This window comes from Tamandua tetradactyla, chromosome 5, assembly GCF_023851605.1.
Source record: "Tamandua tetradactyla isolate mTamTet1 chromosome 5, mTamTet1.pri, whole genome shotgun sequence".
Taxonomy (NCBI): Eukaryota; Metazoa; Chordata; class Mammalia; order Pilosa; family Myrmecophagidae; genus Tamandua; species Tamandua tetradactyla.
In genome coordinates this window covers 15964667-15984967 of record NC_135331.1, presented here as the reverse complement: position 1 = coordinate 15984967, position 20301 = coordinate 15964667, and the positions used below count along the sequence as shown (strand labels likewise).

At 39.9% G+C, this 20301-nt stretch overlaps 1 long non-coding RNA gene across 3 annotated transcripts in view; it reads left to right on the top strand.

Annotated features, from left to right (window-relative positions):
- LOC143682268 (uncharacterized) overlaps positions 1 to 20301 on the top strand; it is a 157334-nt gene that overhangs the window by 98690 nt on the left and 38343 nt on the right. The window lies entirely within an intron of this gene.

Below are 20301 nucleotides of genomic sequence, written 5' to 3'. Positions count from 1 at the left end.
GGATGGATAGAAAAATTGAAAATGGTCCACAATCACATTTTTTTTTTTTCTGGAAGAAACCTTATACCTGATACATTATTGCTTTCTCTTCGTCTTGGCTTCCCCCCAACCCCTGAATATATAGGTGTTTGAGTCACTGTATTTCTGTTACAGTAGCCCTTATAGGTCTATGTGCAACTCTCATGTGTCCATTCTGGACTCTGGGCTGAACCCTCATGTGTTCATACGGCTCTTGAAAGGTCCATCTCTAAGTCTCCCACCCCCATAAAGGATGACAGACCATGTCCTAAAGACCCCAGCCCCTTCACCAGTGCTATAGGATACTGGGCATGTTTGTGCATGTGATTTTTCTCCTTTTTCCTCAGTGAAAGCCCTTCCCATCTTTTCTGTCTAGAAAATTCCCGTTTGTGCTTTGAGGCTCTTGCTCAGTTTGATGCCATCAGTGCTTTGTAAGCTCTGGCTGGGGATGGGGGATGCGATGGTGCAAATAACAGAGAGGTCACGTGGCCTGTACACTGCAGAGCTGGAATGGTAGTTGGGTCCTGTATGCTTAACCACTGGGCCCTTCTGCTTTGTATGCTGCTGGCATCCCTATATTTCCCCAGGATGAACTGGAGCCTGAGAAGCACGCTCTTAGCCATCTCGGCGATGGGAGGAGCCAGAGGAAATAGAGAGTCTCTTTGTTCTATCTCAAAGGCAAATAACGTGGAGTTCCCAAATTCTGGCCAATAAAGGCGAATTTGTTATGGGCACTTCAGAGGAGGCCGCAGTGGCTTTCCTGGTTGGGGGATGCAGCAGGCGTGAACCCCCCGGAACGGCAAGGAGAAGCACAATTACTGTTCTACAGGGGATTCACACTGTTTTAGAAACCCAACAGGCATTGAGAGGAAACAAGCAAAGGAGCATTACAAATTCATTACAGAAACTAACTGCTTCCATTTGTGCATGTGGCTGAGGGCTTGGTCCGCCAAGCAAAGTGCATAATTCCTTTGTGCATAACCCTGCCCTCTGTGAACCAGGCCAGGCCACACCTCATGGGAGCAGAAAGGCAAATTGCTTAAGACTAAGGGCCTTGTTTGGGGGAGGTGGTGGTTGTATTGGGGAAGGGGCATGGCCTGTCTGCCCTTGTAGGAAATGTGTCTCAAAAGAGTACTCGCTGCCCTGCGCAGCCATGTTTCATGTCCCATAAGCCCTGTTGGTATGGAGCAGGGTCACTGCTGTCCCAGTTCACAGAGTGACCAGAAACTGTGATAGTTTGGCCTGACTTGAATAGCTTACTAGACCAATCTGATTCCTGTTTTAGGAAACTGGGTTGGGAAAACAATCTGCTGGCCAGGGCAGCTGTGAGAGCTGAGTTGAAAGATCAGGAGGTAGATACCAGATTGGAATGGCCCATTTAGGTCACTTGCAACCAAAATTGTGAGGCAGTTGACCTCTGAAGGGTATGAAAAAAGAGAAGCAGAGGTCCATGATCGAGAGGTTAAGGAGAAAGAAGGATGGAAGAGTTCCTGATGGGCTCCCAGTGTTGCTCTCTCTTTAAAAAGTCCCCTTATCTAAATGTAACGTGAGGGACTCTCTGTTTTAACCAATGGGATTTTAAGAACATGGCAGCCATATTTTTCTAGCATAGGGATCTGTGAGCTCTTCATGGCCATGGGAGTCAAAGAAGAACTGTAAATACCGGAGACAGACTGCACATATAAGAAGCCAGGGGTGACCAGGACTGGGGAAATGGAGACCACATGCCCTGAATAAAGGAGGAAGCCCTTACTCAGCTCCAACCAACGTTTGCTGTGGGAAAATGTGAGCCCAGGGCTGCCAGTTCTCATTTTTTCAGGGACGCTGGAAATCTACATTTTATATGAACTTGCCTAGGAAATATTGATAAATGATTTTAAAATATTACTTACTTACCCTATGAATATTATTACTATGGCTGACTCTCTGCAATCTTTAATATAGATTATAGAATTTTCTCTACAACTGAGTGGACTTCAGCATATGGTATATGTGCCTGTGAGCTATTCATAGGCATTTAGTTACTGCAGAAGCAAAAGTTATTGGTTTTAAAGCATTTTCTCCCACTGTGTGGACTCTGAAACAGTATATTTGTGATTTTTCCATTGAACTGTATTTAATTCAGAGCTCTGTGGTTTAGAAATGTTACTCACATGTGATGAATAGGATCCTTATGAATGTAAAAAAAATTAAACTAAGTGTTTTGGATTATTTAAGACATAAAGCTTAGCCTGGAATCTCATATTTGATGCAGTGGTCTGTAAAGTCACCTGTTATGAATGGTGTTCTTTTTTAAATTAACCTATTTTGTTTATTGCTACCTAATTTGTTCCCTAGCAGTTTATAAGCTCACAAGTATGTATCTGAAAGCATCACAACTAATTTCTTTACAAATGCTTTACTTTTTACTGATTTTTTTCCATAACCTCCATTTTTCAGGATCTGATTTAATTAAGTTTTACTTTATTTCCTTGATTCTGCTGTTTTTTCTCCTTAGAGACTAAAAATTTCATATGGCAGTTTATTTGCTTACCAAGATGTCTGGGTGATGAAACATGGCCATCAGTCCCAGATGTAGAGCTGATCTGCATTGTTTTTAGCAACATTATTTAGTCATTAGAGTGTATGTTCAGAGACATATTTTCTGCACTGCGTTGTTGATGAAATCTTACTCAAGTTCTTGTGCCCCATATTTGCTATCTGTAAAATTAGGATAGTAATGTCCCACATAGTTGTTATGAAAGTGAAAATGGAGAATGAATGGGAAAAAGAAATGTTAAGCTAGGTGGAAATATCAGATTTGAGTTCAATATTGTAACTATTAAATTAAAAGTGTGTTTGCAGAAACTCAGGACATAGTATATATCTGCATGATTGCAAGTGATACGCTCTGCCAAGGAGAAAACTCAGACCAGCATGGGGAGAGAAAGATTTTCTATGAATGGGACAGTCAGAAAATCAGCAAATATTTACAACCCATAGTAGGTGGTTGTGGACTGTGGCCAGTCCTTTTGTGTGCGCAGGGAGTCCAAGGTGAATTATGACAGCCGTGAACCTGTCTTCATAGAGTTAAGGGTCTAGTCTGATCAGTGCTTTAATGTCGGAAGTTAGGGAAGCCTTCCTGGAGGAGGTAGGTGTCTTTTAACCTGTGACCTGAAAGTGACTTGGGCTTAGACGAAATGTGTTACATTTGAAGAGGTCGGAGGAGCAATCCAGTAGGTGGGAACAGCATGGGCAGTAGCTCACAAACAAGAAAGTCTTTGGTGTTGTATTAGTCATTCATTGCTGTATAACAAATTATCCCAAATCATAACATATCAAAATATAACAGCTGAAAATTTACAACAAATATTTGTTATATCATAGTTTCTGTGGGTTAGGAATCTGGTTGTGGCTTTGTCTTAAGCTCTCTAGACTACGGGCATGGAGGCATCAATTCCATGCCTCTTGGTCCTATCCTGACATAGACCTCTTGGTCCTCTACAACATGGCAGCTAGCTGCTTCTGAGGTTCAGAGAGAAGAGTGAGTGAAAAAGAGGGGAAAAGTACAGCGAATAGGAAAATAAATAAGAGAGAGAATGAGTATACCATGAGTGCCTGAATCTTTTTGTAATGCAGTCTTGGAAGTGACATCTCATCATTCTTGCCATGTTCTTTCCATTGGAAGCTAGTCACTAAGTCTACCCATAGGTAGAAGGGATTACATAAGTGTGTGCAGATCAATGGTTTTTGAGGTCATTTTAAGGACTTCCTACCAGAAACATACTCAGAGATTGAGCTTGGTAGTATATGGAGTATATTATGTGAAAGGAAAAGGGAATATGAGGCAAGACCGAAGACTTAAGCAGGGGTCAGACATGCAGGCCTGTAGACTATTTTAAGGCTATGGGATTTTATCCAAGAGAAATAGGGAAACTTGACGAGATTTAGGGAGGGCTGAGACAGGATCAGATTTACATTTTAGATAGGTCACTGGGGTTACAGTTTGAGAAATGGATTGGAGGGAGGCCATAGTTGTTGCTGGAAGACTATTGAAGTCATCCAAACAACCAAGATGGTTCCCTGAACTAGAGTGGTGGTCTAGAGGATTAAGAGAAGTGGAAGGATTACAGGGATATTTAGGAAGTCAGTTAAGCAGGGGTGGACTGATGAAGGTATGTGAGGAGGGTAAGTGAGGGAGAAGCAGGAGTCAAGGATAAGTCCTAGAATTCTGACTTGAATGATTCAGTACATGGTAGTACCATTCGCTGAGGTAGGGATCCGTAGGGGAGGGAGCATAAATCTGGACAAGGAGGTGTTGGGTACAATTTGGACATGCTGCATTTGAAAGAACTGTGGCACATTCAAGTGGAGATGACCAGTGGGTGGTGTGCTCTTTGGTTTGCAGGGCAGGAGGAAGATCTGGACTGGATGAAGATGGGAGGGTCACTAACATCTGGTAACTAATTGAAGCCATAGCACTGGGTGAGGTCTCCCAAGGAGAAGACTTTGGACAGAACCCTGAGAAACACCATGCCTGGTTTGTCTGATATGCCCTGCAGACATGGGACCCTGGGACAAGAACATTTGGACCCTGAAGCCAAGATGCTCTGTGGATTGGGTGCCATGTCACCTGCTAAAATGCGAGGATTAAGATCCATGGCCTCAGGCATTTTCTTGCTTTTGTAGTTTGCTGTGGAGCTTTGTTTTCTGAATTATACCATTACTGATTATTTGCAGATGGTACGCTGGTAAGCAGAGCAGAATTCTATTTTTCTTGGTTCCATGTTCATTTCTGCTCTCTGACCCTGTGGGTAGAATTGAAGGAATTGGGAAAAGATGAAAAGGGTTGGGGGTACTGGTCATTTGCCATTGAAGGCTTGTGTTTTACTCTGGGCTCAATAAACAACTTTTTAGGGTTGTTAAATGTTCCTTCACTTTGCGTCTCTGATGGGTTTGAGGATCAGTAGATAGAGACTGTTATTTCCATCTGCTTAAACTTAAGAGATAGTGGAACAGAGTGGTTAAAGGCATGAATCTTGGAGTCACTCTGCATGGATTCGCATCACAACTTGCTAGTGTGTGATCTTGGAAATATGAGTTAATTAAATCAATATATTTATGGCTCTGTTGTAAATGGGAAAATAATAGAACCTTTTTCATAGGGTTGCCATGATGGAACACTTAGGGCAGTATCTGGCACATAAAGTGCTATATAAAAGTTTGGTAAGTCAAAATAGACCAAGTATAGTATCGGATAACTTTTGGAGTGACTGCCGAGCCCCTGAGCCTTCTTTTCTAAGACGATGCCTCTCATCCACATGGACCTTAGCAGCCATGTCGGTATCATGTGACCCTGCCTCCCTGGCTGCAGCTGATTGAATCAGACATGAGTTCCAGAACCAAAATGTGCTCTACCCCTATTATTGAAAGCCCCTTCCAACATGAAAAAGTTAGACTGGGCATAGCCCAAATACCCCTAAAGCGTGGCATATAAAGATTAAAGGTGATGGTGGAGTTATGCAGAGAAGGTTGGGTTTAACAAACAAGTATGATTGCTGAATCATTATATTGATACTTCTTTTAGTCTCCAGTATCTTAGAGCAGGTAGAAGTAAAATCATAAAATTGTGGAATTGTAATCCATACCAAACTCTGAAATCTGTTCTACAACTAATTGTTGTACTGTGCTTTAAAATTTATTGCTTTTTTGTATATATGTTATTTTTCACAAAAAGTTGATTGTGATGATAAAAAAGTGTTTATTTCTCCTAGCCTCCAATGTTCTGGAGCAGCTAGAAGGAAAAAGCTGAGATGATAGTATAGTAGCTCATGACAGACTCTGGGATCTGACCTGTAACAACTTGTTGGAGAGTGCTTTGAAAACTATTGCTTTTTTTCTTTCTTTGCTTTATATATATGTTATATTATACAATAAAAAAGTTAAAAAATATATAGGGAAATGAAAAAAATAAAATGAGTATTTTATACACAGTAAATTAAAACATTAAAAATATTGAGAATTAAAGTGTTTTTTTTTCCTTTGTAAAAAATTTATCTAAAAAGCTGAATATAGAATTGCCATATGACCCAGCAATACCATTGCTAGGTATCTATTCAGAGGACTTAAGGGCAAAGACACAAACGGACATTTGCACACCAATGTTTATAGCAGCATTATTTACAATTGCAAGGAGGTGGAAACAGCCAAAATGTCCATCAACAGACAAGTGGCTAAACAAACTGTGGTATATACATATGATGAAATATTATGCAGCTCTAAGACAGGATAAACTTATGAAGTATGTAACAACATGGATGGACCTAGAGAACATTATGCTGAGTGAGACTAGCCAAAAACTAAAGGACAAATACTGCATGGTCTCACTGATATGAACCAACATTAGTGAATAAACTTGGAATATGTCATTGGTAACAGAGACCATCAGGAGATAGAAATAGGGTAAGATAGTGGGTAATTGGAGCTGAAGGGATACAGACTGTGCAACAGGACTGGATACAAAAACTCAGAAATGGACAGCACAATACTACCTAACTGTAATGTAATTATGTTAAAACACTGAATGAAGCTGCATGTGAGAATGATAGAGGGAGGAGGGCTGGGGACATAAATGAAATCACAAAGACAGATAGATGGTAAAGATCAAGATGGTATAATCTAGGAATGCCTAGAGTGTATAATAATAGTGAAATGTACAATGTACAAATTTTAAAAATGTTTTTGCATGAGGAAGAACAAAGGATTGTCATTATTGCAGGGTGCTGAAAATAGATGATAACTAATACTTTAAAATGTCACATTATGTGTGAGACTAAAGCAAAAAATATTTATTTGTTACAAAATTTAGATTTTGACTAGAGCATTTCCTAATATAACTCATGTAGATAGTTTGATTGAATGTCATAAGTACTTGGAATCTCAGGTAGGACATGAGATTTTGTTGGTTTGTCCAGAGTGATCCCCCGATGAATCCCAGAATGATTTGATCAGTGACTGGAAAAGTATTTGCAAGCCCCCTTCAGGGAATGGTGAGAGTGGGGAGAAATTCAACTTCCCCAAGTTGAATTCTCAATATTCTCACAAGCAGTGTGGACAACCAAAGCTATAGGCTGAGCCCCCAGTCTTGGGGTTTGTTCACATGAAATTTAACCCCACAAAAGATAGGTCAAGTCTACTTAAAATTTAGGCCTAAGAGTCACCCCCAAGAGAGCCTCTTTTGTTGCTCAGATGTGGCCTCTCTCTCCAGCCAATATGACGAGCAGTCTCATCACCCTCCCACTCTCTGCGTGGGACATGACTCCCAGGGGTGTGGACCTTCCTGGCAACGTGGGACAAAGATTCTGGAATGAGCTGAGACTCAACATCAAAGGACTGAGAAAAACCCTAGAATGAGCTGAGAGTTAACATCAAGAGACTGAGAGAACCTTCTCGACCAAAAGGGGGAAGAGTAAAATGAGACAAAGTGTCAATGGCTGAGAGATTCCAAACAGAGTTGAGAGGTTATCCTGGAGGTTATTCTTACGCATTAAGTAGATATCACCTTGTTGTTCAAGATGTAGTGGAGAGGCTGGAGGGAATTGCCTGAAAATGTAGTACTGTGTTCCAGTAGCCATGTTTCTTGATGATGATTGAAAAATGATATAGCTTTCACAATGAGACTCTGTGAATGTGAAAACCTTATGTCTGATGCTCCTTTTAGCTACTATATCAACAGAAGAGTAGAACATACGGAATAAAAATAAATAATAGGGGGAACAAATGTTAAAATAAATTCAGTTTGAAATAGTGGTAAATGAAAGCGAGGGGTAAGGGGTATGGTACGTATAGTTTTTTTTTCTCTATTATCATTTTATTTCTTTTTCTGTTGTCTTTTTATTTCTTTTTCTAAATCGATGCAAATGTACTAAGAAATGATGAATATGCAACTATGTGATGATATTAAGAATTACTGATTATATATGTAGAATGGAATGATTTCTAAATGTTTTGTTTGTTGATTTTTTTAATTAATAAAAAAAGTTAAAAAAAAAATCCCCCCCCCCAAAAAAATTTATCTAGTAGCTTGAATAATCCTAACTTTTGCTTGATCTGTAGTAAAAGGAAGCATCTTTTCTACTCCTTGGCAAGTATATATTTTTCTAAATTTGTATTAGTTTCCAACATTTTGTCCTCTGAGCTTTCAATGACATGAAATATCTCCAGGTTATTTAATGTGAAATTTTTGGTTGGCAGTCCTTCCTCTAAGACATTATCATCCTTTTTTTTGACATTTTCCTTGTTTTATCGATAAGTTCATCTTCCCTAAATTCCACTGACTACATATCTAGAGTCTTGCAAATGGGAGTAGTGTCAACATTTCCACAGCCAACTATTTCTTCTCTTAGTCCATTTATATTTTATTTTAATTTCTCTTCAGCCTTATCACTTTTGGCTCTTTGCTACTCTTTCATCTTTGTTGGCCTATTCCTCCTTTAGCTTTTTCCTTTGTGGAAAATGTCACATGGTCTTATCGCTAAGAGATAAGAAAGAAACACTATTCCATGTTTTGCTGTCCATACATGAATTGACTGACTGATGCCCAGTGACCAATCACCGAAGACTGAAAGAAGGGATATGATGTGCATCTGTGATTTACGCAGTGGTCCGTGGTCTGGAGAGTTAGCAGTGAAGTTTACACTTTATGCAATTGTTTATGATTAATACATCATGGTAACTAAATCTGAACAGTGTCATTGGGAGCCTAGTGCTATTTAAAATTTGTGATAACCGATATTTGCATATCGGAAGGATCAATATACAAAACAAAGAACTGTGCTACAATTGATGTCTTGTTTATATTGTTCCAGTAAACTGTAATCTCTTTGAAGGCAGGGACTAGGCCTTGTTTGGTTTTGTGTCTCCAGCGTTCGGCCCAGAGGGTGAAACAGTGTTGGTGCCTGGGAAACGTTCACTGAGTGAATGAATCGGTTAAGTCCCTCACTCAGAATCTCATATGTCATGAGTAATGTGTGGCGATATGATTCTACATCAGAATCAGGAGACCTGGGCTCCTTCTCAGTTCTGCCACTATGCAGAGTGCTACTTAGGGCTAACCCTTTTGTTCTTGGCACTTTCCCACCCATCAAGAGAGTGGAAAGGTTAGATTAGATTTGTATTTTGCCCTAAAAATGTTTCTCAGAACACAGAAAGATTCTGGGTCAAGTCATCTTGGAAATCATCACATCCTCTTTCTCTCTTTTGAAATTCACAATGTACTTTAGCAATCAAAAGGCTCTGAAAAGTCCTGTAATGAAGACACATTTCACTGTAAGAATAAATCTTCCAAACTCATTTGACTTTGCAGCCTTTTCTGAGTCTCTCCCTTTTATCCCCCTCTCCACCTCTATACCAGTTAACATCCAACACATCTGAGATTCTTTCTCTAGAACACATTTTGAGGCACTCTAGTACTTTTCAATTTTAGTATTCCGCACTTCTGGAAATCTAGGGAGGTACTGTTATATCTTACCTGACCCCTGGGCAGAAATATTCCCCGCTGCCAGTTGGCTGGAGAAGCAGCTTCATCTCCCTTTGAATGAACACGTGCAGAAGGGGTGCACAGTAGCAGCCAGGATGCAAGTGTTTCCCACACACTTCCCTCAGTCTATGGACCTGTAGCTCCACTGACAGCACAGGGGCCTGTCTCACACATGTATGCCCTACATAGCACCTTTCTATCTTGAAAACTATTTTCCAATTTAAAACATTTACTTGTACACTTCTCTCCTCCCCATTGAAGGCTGCAGAAGACATCTGTCTTTGTCTCAGACAGCATTTAGAGGTAGACCATTAAAAAGAAAAGCCTAGAATGTTTTACTTTTTGATGCTTCCTGGGAGGTTAGGGTTTCTATGGTGCATGCCTTTATTATTTTCATGAATCAGGATATATTTTCTGTAGCTATGTTTGTCCTCAAAGGTGACTTTAGTTGAAAGATATGTAGACATTTTCATGCCATCCCTAAAACGCATTTAAAACTCAGGCTCCTACTTTGAAGTGGGGATCAAGGATGGTTGAAGATGTAGGATATGAAATGGGGAGGTGGTCAGGGATGGGATGGATAAGGATAGAATTTAGAGTATAAATGTCAAGGATAGCCTGATGGTTTGAGACTGGTGCAAGTAAGTCATGAGATTAATATGAATTGTGTTGGTGGTCTTTGCATGCTGATAGTGTACAGTTTTATCCTGTCCCCAAAGAATGGAGCTAGATGCATTGGTGGGGATTGCAGCCTGCCTAGAGAAATATAGGTCAATGTGTGCATTGACTTTTCTATGGTCCATCTGGGTCTTGTGTGCATGCATAGAGTGTTCCACATTTTGATTGTATTTCCTGTTGGTGTGCATATGTGTGAGTATGTGTGAATCCACACATTTGGACTACAGTTCTTTGATCCTTAAATTTACTTTTGAACTCTTAAGATGCATATTTTTCCACAATAAATTCTTTCCAGACTTTTCCTGCTTGCCCAATTGTCAGATGGACACAAGTTGTCTAAGCTGCAAATCTTCTCAAAGGTATGTAGCCAGCAATGAAAATTAGGGTGGAAATAATGTTTCCCACCAAAGCCCACTTTTCACCAAAATGTAGCTTTGAAAGTCAAGTGTATTGGAGAGAAAAGAGTCCTTAAATGAAGGCCGGGGCTTGAACCCAGGGATGAAGGAAAAGACATTAAGCATCAGTGAATGGTAAGACCCAGGAGGGGCATGTAAATGGAAAAACACCCTGAGAAATAGATGTGTTGGCAAGAGGTCAACCCAAAGAACTAGAATGTCAGATCAACAGCCCCCAAAGCCTTCTGCAATAGGCTATGCATTCAACGTGTGAAATACAGATTCCAAGGCTCACATCTAACATGCTGATGACAGTCTCCAGGACTGGACCACTTTAGGATGAGTCTTCAGGTATCTGCATGACAGGAGAATTTTTCAATTAGAGTCTTCTAAAACTAGTTCAAGGCTCCTACCCACCTTCTTGCTCCTCATCAGACTCTAGGGCAAGAAACTCCACCCAATCATCAGAAGCAATTTTGGATCTGACCAGTGAGATTTGAGGGCACTGAGTGGGTTTCATTCTCTAGGACTGGAGATTTCAGGGCAGGGCAGAATTGAGGGCACCAGTGAGATTTGAGGGCACTGAATGGGTTTCATTCTTTAGGACTGGAGATTTCAGGCAGGGAGTCTGTCTGTTTTTCTTCTTCTCTGTTCTCTTTTATTTCTTTCTGGCCAAGTAGAACAGAGTTACGGTCTCTTTTGTAGAAACCAGTCCCCACCTCTAAATGCCCAGTGTCAGTTTGCCAGTGAGGTACTATGGAGTGAAGAAGAGCTGGATTGGAGGTTGACTTTGGTCTCAGGCTATTTATATAGCACCAGTCTTAGAAAAGGAGTCTTCCATGTGGTGTGACAGCCCAAATGACTAGAGCCCCCTGACTTGGGGTTGGCACCAAAGCATCAGTCAATAACATAGTGCTATTTTGCCTTCCATTTGCCTGCACTGTCCTTTGATTACACCCCCTTGGAAAACACTAGTTGTCAGGATTTAGGTATGTTCTAGTTTGCTACCTGCCAGAATGCAATATACCAGAAATGGAATGGCTTTTAAAAAGGAGAATTTAATAAGTTGCTAGTTTATAGTTCTGAGGCCGAGAAAATGTCCCAATTAAAGCAAGTCTATAGAAATGTCCCATCTAAGGCATCCAGGGAAAGATACGTTGGTTCAAGAAGGCCAATGAAGTTCAGGGTTTCTCTCTCAAGTGAGAAGGCACATGGCGAACACAGTCAGGGTTTCTTTCTCAGCTGAAAGGGCACATGGTGAACATGGCATCATCTGCTAGCTTTCTCTCCTGGCTTCTGGTTTCATGAAGCTCCCGGGGAGGTGTTTTGCTTCTTCATCTCCAAAGGTCTCTGGCTCATGGACTCTCTGCTTCGTGGTGCTGTAGCGTTCTCTGCTCTCTCTGAATCGCTTATTCTCCAAAATGTTTCCTCTTTTATAGGACTCCAGAAACTTATGAAGACCCACCCAAATGGATGTCCTCACCTAATCCAGTTTAACAACCACTCTTGATTAAATCGCATCTCCAGGGAGATGATCTGATTACAGTTTCAAACATACAGTGTTGAATAGGAATTATTCTGCCTTTATGAAATGGGATTTAGATTAAAACATGGCTTTTCTAGGGGACATACATCCTTTCAAGCCAGTGCAAGGTATTTCTGATTCTCTGTCTATAATATTTTCTAAATTTACCTACCCCCATTCTACCTCAGTTTCTATGGCAAGTATCCAGGAATTAGCAGGAAGGAGGACACAGCATGTAATGGAGGACTTACTATGTGCCTGACACTTTATAACATTTATCTTCTCTGACTTTCCCAACCTTGCCAAGTTTGCATTTTAATCCTTAACACTTTTAATAGAGGTAGAACGTAAAAGATTAGTGCTTTGCCTTTCTTTCAGGATTGGTAATGGCAGAGAAGGGGTTAAGCCTAGCTCTGTGTCTCCTGAGTACATTCTTTCCTGGACACAACCTCCTCTTGAGGGCAGCTTAGTGATGGCAGCCTCAGGTTGGCACCCAGCTAAACATGAAGGGAGATGAATAAAGGAAGGGGGAAACTCATGTGTCATCTTAAATATATCTGTGGCTGTTACAACACCTTTGGTGAGAATCACTCCAGGTCCCCTAACTTATAGTGTCTGACAGTTGGATTAAGCAGACCACAAAGTGACTCATGGGCTCTGGCCCTTGGGGAATGTTTGTGAAGGTGGAACAATGAGAATATTTCGGGTTTTCTTTGGGTGTTGCACCTCATACCACAGTGTCACCTGGTATTGACATAATGTCTTCTTGTCATGGATTGGGAAACACAGTTGTCATGGATTGGTAGTTTGGGGGAGAACTGGGAGGAGATTGGGAGTGTGGGTCTGGCAGGGGTTTTGCCGGGTGGGATAGTGGGGGATCAGGGTAACTACAATGCTGCTTTGAGTGTCTCCAGGTATAAAGGATACTACTCTATTGTTCTTTGTCTAGTCCTTCCTCCTCCGAGTCACCCCAGGATCTGAGAAATGCTTTTCAATCTCTTCCTTCCCCTATTAGGTTGGCTGTTTAGAAGTTTCCCAGAAAAGAGTTAAGAACATACTATGATATAGCCTTTGTTTTGGAAGTAGGATGGAAAGAGGTGGGACTTTTCTTGCCTTTGATGGCATTGCTTGGGAAACCTCAACAAAGACTTCCAGTCCACAGAATGTAACTCATGTGGAGTCATTTTGGTGGAGTGGTTAAAAACTTGCATTCTAGAACAGTGCTGTTTGTCAGAACTTTTTGCAATGATGGAAATGTTCTCTATCTGCATTCTCCAAGGTTGTAGCTACCAGCCACATATCAACATTGAACACATAATATATGGCTAGTGAAACTGAGAAACTAGAGTTAAAAAATTTTAAGTACTTTATAATGAAATAGGTGCATGTGGCTGGTGGCTACCATATTGGACAGCGAAACAATGGAGGGTACCAATTTCATGAGTCCTGTATCTGCTGCTTCATAACTGTGTTGCTTTTCACCATTTTGAGCCTGTTTTATCACAAGTAAAAATGAGGATAATGTTGATATGAATATTAAATGAAGTAACAAAGAAACAGAACTGGCAGGAGAATACACACGTATACACACACTCCTTTGTGCATACATGTACATATATATGTATATATATGTATTTACATATACACACATATATTTATACTTACACTCACATATATAAGATTTAATAGATGAATTGGCTCTCGTGACTATGGGGATTGGCATGTCTGAATGTCACAGGGCCATCAACAAATTGGAAATGGTGAAGTTGAATTCCCTAGAAAAGCTGGCTGCCTGAATTAGAGGCAGAAATTCTTCTTTTTGACTTCTGAAATCCTTAGTTCTGTCTTTTAAGACCGCCAACTGATTGGACATGGAGATCCCCATCATTGCTGAGGACAATCTCCTTTGTTGATTATAGAAGCAATCAGCCACTAATGAAAGCAACTGACTATACATGCAAACCCATGTATGAAATACCGTTCATGCTAACAATCAGGCCAGTTCTTGCTTGATCAAACAACTGGAACCTATAACCTAGCCAAGTTGGCATATGAAATTAAACAATATCAAAATGCTTAGCATGGTGCCTAGAACCTAAGCTTAACACCATTCTATCCATTTTTTTCTTGGAAGTAGAACTCCAGTATCTTTCATAAATCACTTGGTCCTGGGCTTCCCAAGAAGGTGGGTGCTTCCCAGCTCCAGCGGTGTGATGGGACTGGGTAAAGGCAGGTGAAGTGGTTGTGGCCAATGAGAAATACCACATGAAATGTGCTGGGGAGTTTCTGGGATGTTTCTGTCTCACTATTGAAAAGTCACACAGAGAAAGGTATGTTCCTTTTCCTATGTCTGGAAATTGATTTCCTTGATGCCTTGAGCTGAGTAACCTTTGGGAGCTATGACATGCAGCAGCTGTCCTAAGCCAGTGTAACAGTTCCCTCCTCAATTTTTTATTAGCTTTTGAATTTGAAGAAAAAATTTGAAGACTTTCATTTTAAGAACTATGAAAATTTTGCTACAAAAAGTCTTTATCACTGTGTTCTTAAATGAATATTAATTTGTAATATTTGTGATTTTGTGTTCTTATTCTTTTCTTTTCTCTTCTCTCCCACCCTCCCTCCCTCCCTCTGTCCTTCCTTCCTTCCTTCCTTCTTTTCTCTCTAGGTTGTTTGCTGCAAATGATGCATATCCAATTTCTAGCAAGTTCCAGGGACTTGATTATTTTGTTTTTATGCTTTCTTGTTTATAATCATTATCAAAATACCCAGGCTATTTCTCGCATTTGATCTCCTGTAAATCAAATACTTCTAATTTCTAATGATGCACATTGTTTTGAGCTTTTGCTGTTGTCTTTCTAGTCACTGCAGTCATTTGAAATAAATATTCAATTTCAGTGAAAAAAGAAAAAAAAACCTAAGAGGACAGGTTAACCCCTGGAGGATGGAAGAGCAAAAAGATAGAAGGAATCTGGTTGTTGACACAGTTGCACTCGTAAATTAACTGGAATCACCTTATCTTTGACGTGGTTAGGTCTTGAGTGTCTTTTATTTAGAGTGTTAGTTACCTATGGGCTAAAACATCTTCTTTGAAAATGGGTCAATGACCTTAAGACTCTCGCTGGAAATAGAGATCTTCAAGAAGTCTTTAATTTTCAACAAAGTGTCTATCTTTTATGAGAAAAGTGTCTATCTATATGAGAAAGATAGCCACCTTCCACTTTCTTCCAGAGATTCTTAGTAAATATGAGTTTTCCATATATAAAAAAAAGTAGAATGTACCTGAATTTCCAGTGGATAACCTAGAGGTAGAAGTGGTAATGTTGGGTGGCAGTGTGGAAAGGGTGCAGACTCAGAGCCAAATATGTGAGATCTAGTTCCAGCTTTTCTGATTATCTGCTGGATGACCACATGCAAGTCACATTAATTCTCTGAGATTCGGTTCTTCCTCTACAAAACAGGAATTCCTACTCTATTTGTTTTCAACAGAGTCACTGTGGGATCTGTAGGATAATATGAAAGGTGGTAAAATGACTTTGTTAACATTAACTCCTATTAATATATTGTATCATCATGTGTTCCCTTCTCCTTTTGATCCGAAGTGGGAAATGAATAAATGAGCAAATGGTAAAGGACTGTTGTTATATATTCCCTTGTTCAGAGATTAATGGTGGGCCATAGCTACATTTTACTAGTTCTGAGTTTTTAAGGCATGTGTTCAGAATTTATAGGAAGATCAGAAATGAGAAAACGATCAGAGCCATAGGAAACTTTGTGAGTCCTTCCAGCTCTGTTTCTCAAGTTGATGTATAGAATTAAAACTAAGTTGTAGGTGGGACAGAAATCCTGGGATGAGCTGGAACTCAGCATTAAGGGATTGAGAAGAACTTCTTGACAAAAAAGGGGAAGAGAGAAATGAGAAAAGATAAAGTGTCAGTGGCTGAGAGATTTCAAAAAGAGTTGAGAGGTTATCCTGGAGTTTATTCTTATGCATTATATAGATATCCCCTTTTTGGTTTGTGATGTATTAGAGTGGCTAGAGGGAAGTTCCTGAAACTATAGAGCTGTATTCCAGTAGCCATGTTTCTTGAAGATGATTGTGTATTGATATAGCTTTTGCAATGTTACTGTGTGATTGTGAAAATCTTGTGTCTGATGCTCCTTTTATCTATGGTATGGACAGATGAGTAAAAAAATATGGATAAAAAGTAAACAAATGAGGGGGAACAAAGATTAAAATAAATTGAGTAGATGAAATACTAGTGGTCAGTGAAAGGGAGGAGTAAGGGGTGTGGCATGTAGAATTTTTCTTTTTTCTTTCTTTTGCTAGAAAGATGCAAATGTTCATAAAATGATCACGGTGATGAATACACAGCTATGTGATGATATTGTGAGCCATTGATTGTACACCATATATAGGATGTTTGTTTGTCAAGAATGTTTGTATGTTTGCTTGTTTGTGTACAATAAAAATATTTTTAAAAAAACAAGGTTGTAGATACCACTTACCTTAGGGTTTTGGATTTTATAAAAATTGTACTACATTCTTTACATTGGAGGGTAAGACCATAACCAAATAATTCCTTTGTCCATCCTGGTGTCGATGTAAAAATTAATAGATCATGGATTTTTATTTTGCAAACAAAAACCAACAAACATAAATCTATAGGAAGGCTCACTGGAGAAAATCTAGACATTTGCTCTCATTTTACAGTAGGGGATACTGAAAAACTGACATGGTAAATTATTTGTCTAAGGCAATGCTTCCCAAACTTTGGACCAGGCATCAGAATCACTTGGAAGGCTTGACCCATCCCCACAGTTTCAGTCACTAGATATAGGGTAGAGATCAAGAATTTGCATTTCTAAGAAGTTCCAGGGACCATACTTTGAAAATCCCTCATCTAAGGTAATTCCACAAATGAATGATGGTGCTGGTAAGACAATCTTCCCGTTCTTTCATCCCACCCCACCTCAAGTGTTGATCCTACTCCTTTTATTTTTTTTTAGATTTTTTTTAAAAACTTATTTATTAATTAAAAAAATTTAACAAACGAACTAAAACATTAACATATAATCAGTAATTCACATCGTCACTTAGTTGCATATTCATCATTTCTTAGAACATTTGTAGCAATTCAGAAAAAGAAATAAAAAGACACAGAAAAAGAAATAAAACACAAACAGAAAAAAAAAAAGATTATACATACCATATCCCTTACCCCTCACTTTCATTAGCATTTCAAACTAAATTTATGTTAACATTTGTTCCCCCTATTATTTATTTTTATTCCATATGTTCTACTCGTCTATTGACAAGGTAGATAAAAGGAGCATCAAACACAAGGTTTTCACAATCACACAGTCACATTGTGAAAGCTATATTATTATTCAATATCCTCAAGAAACATGGCTACTGGAACACAGCTCTACATTTTCAGGCAGTTCCCTCCAGCCTCTCCATTACATCTTGAATAAGAAGGTGATATCTACTTAATGCGTAAGAATAACCTCCAGGATAACCTCTCGACTCTGTTTGGAATCTCTCAGCCATTGACACTTTGTCTCATTTCACTCTTCCCCCTTTTGGTCGAGAAGGTTTACTCAATCCCTTGATGCTGAGTCTCAGCTCATTCTAGAATTTCTGTCCCATGTTGCCAGGAAGGCCCACACCCTGGGAGTCATGTCCCACGTAGATAGGGGAGGGTGGTGAGATTGCTTGTTGTGTTGGCTGGAGAGCCTGCTCCTGTTCTTGCTCAGTCTCATCTTATGTCTTCTAAATTCTTGATTTCCATCCCTGACTTTGAAACTAACTTCCAGCACTAATTGGATCTTCCCAATCTGTCCTTGATTTTTCTGCATAATATTTGGCTTAAGGTCACATCCACCTCCACCCCACAAACCCATAGCCTTCTGCCTTCTTCGGTCTTGGACATGGATGCTGACTGCCTTTCTCTTTGAAACTCCTGCCCAGGTGGGGACATAAGGAGTGAAATGCCTGCTACTCTGCAGCTCCCCATGTTACCTACATCTTTCTGCTTTTCCAAAAGCAGCAGAAATGACTAAGACCCCTTCAGTCCAGCCCAGGGTATCTCAGAACTTCCAATGGGATGATGACAGTAGGTATTGTACTTTCAAAAGGAAGCTTTGAATTGGCAGAGAGAGACCAATGGGTTGACTTGATCCTTTTAACTTTCTTATTTCCCCTTGCTCCCATTATAATCAATATTATAGGTGCATTAATTAAGCACCCACTCTATGATTGTATCTTTAAACACCATCCTCTCCTTTCATCCACAGTCTCTCTAAGAGAGGTTTTCTCATGACCCTTATTTTGAGGTTGTCTCATGACCCTTATTTTACTGATAAGGAAACTGAAATTTGAGAGTTTAGAGAACATGAGCAAGGTTCCATGAGTAAGTGGAGGTCCAGAATTTTATTCCAGTTGGTCTGGCTCAAAACTCTTGCTGAAAACCACTTTACCATTTGTCTCCTCAACACTTCTGAATCTCCAGAAGAGCCTATTTATTATGCCAACTGATACCTCCAAACCCAATCCAGAAATGTCTCAAGGGCAAAGAGGAAAATTTCCTTCCATCTAGGTCCACTTTCTCTCTTTACTGTTTTGGTTCTGCTCCTTCAAACCCTTTGTCTTTCTCCTCCTAACCCTTCTCTTTACCCTTTACTAGATGACAGTGTTCCTCGTCTTTATGCTTAGGTGGCTGGTGACCCCTGACTTCCCTGGGTGTAAGTATATTGTGGGTGGGGGCTGGAAGCAGCTCCAAGTAATTAGGTTGCTTGGAGGTAGCCAGGGGCCAGACTGACTTTTCCCTGCCTTCTGCCTAAAGGACACTTGGGTTTTGAGGAAAAGAACAGGCCTTTAAATGGCCAAAGCATGGCCAAATCAGTGCTCATTAAAGTGAGAAATTCTCAAGGTCAGTTAAGTTTTCTGATGGGACTAGAAAGACAGGGCCCAAGATAAACAATCCATTAAGAATTTCCCTCTTTTGCTGGATCCTGAGAGCTGAGATTGTGCATGTGTATGAGTGGAGGAGCTGAGTATAAGAAGTGAGAATGCCTGAGAAAGATTCGTTGTTTATCTACAGGTTTGTCTGCAGAATATCTCAGGGTCACCATCCTTTTCTCTACATCCCAAAGGTTTACAGATATTCAGGAATTCACACTTGTTTTAATATCCAAGCTATAGAGACCTGGAAAGAATCTTAAATGCTATCCGTTTCTAAACTCCTCACTTTCTTAAAGACAGCAGAGATGGAAATTAAATCCATGACTCAAGACTTTCAAGATAGGATTCTTTCCAATGAAATCTTTTGACCTGTTCTGGACTATTTTCAACTCTGCCCTGATTCCCTAGGAGGCCTCCCCTGACCACACTCTCCCTGCCGGGGTTGGGAACATGCTTTCATGCTCCTATGCTCCTGAGTTTTGATCCCAGTAATGTACACTCTCTGTTGTACTTAACTATTTACTTGTCAGCGTCTGCCACTACCTTGATTTTCCCTTAGTGCAGAAGCTACTTTGCTTTACTCTTGCCAATGACATGCCGAACAGTGTTTAACAGCTGGCTCTCCGGAGGGACAAAAAGGCCTTTATTTGTGATGCTCGCCAGTTTCTGAGGTGTGAATACTTCCACCGGTTTGATTTCAGGCTACCCATGTGACAGCACTGAACACAGAATTGGGAAGCCACAGTAACACAGCAGTCTTATTTCTACTGTCATATTTCTACAATACAAATATAATAAACAAACATAACCTGAATAGCATAGATGATAGGAAAATACATAAAATAATTAGGAAGTGGTGAGTTTTGATATAATTTATTTACATTACTTAATATGATTTATTTCACTGTACATATATATAATTTAAATTTTATTAATTGTTGTATGTAGTAAGTGATTTACCAATTTCCTGAAAATGTAACAGTTGACTCCTGTGAGCCTTTACAAGCTGCCTCCTGTGCATCACTGGATTGCAAATTCAGGATATTTGTCACATAATAGGTATTCAAAACATGCTTCTGTTTTTTTCCTCTTTTGTTTCCATCTCTTCCCACTCTCATACACATGTTTCTCACCTTTTCACCACTTCCAGTCAAAAGCCAGATTTGGTGCAGAAGTATATCTCCATCTCTCTCTCTGTCTCTGT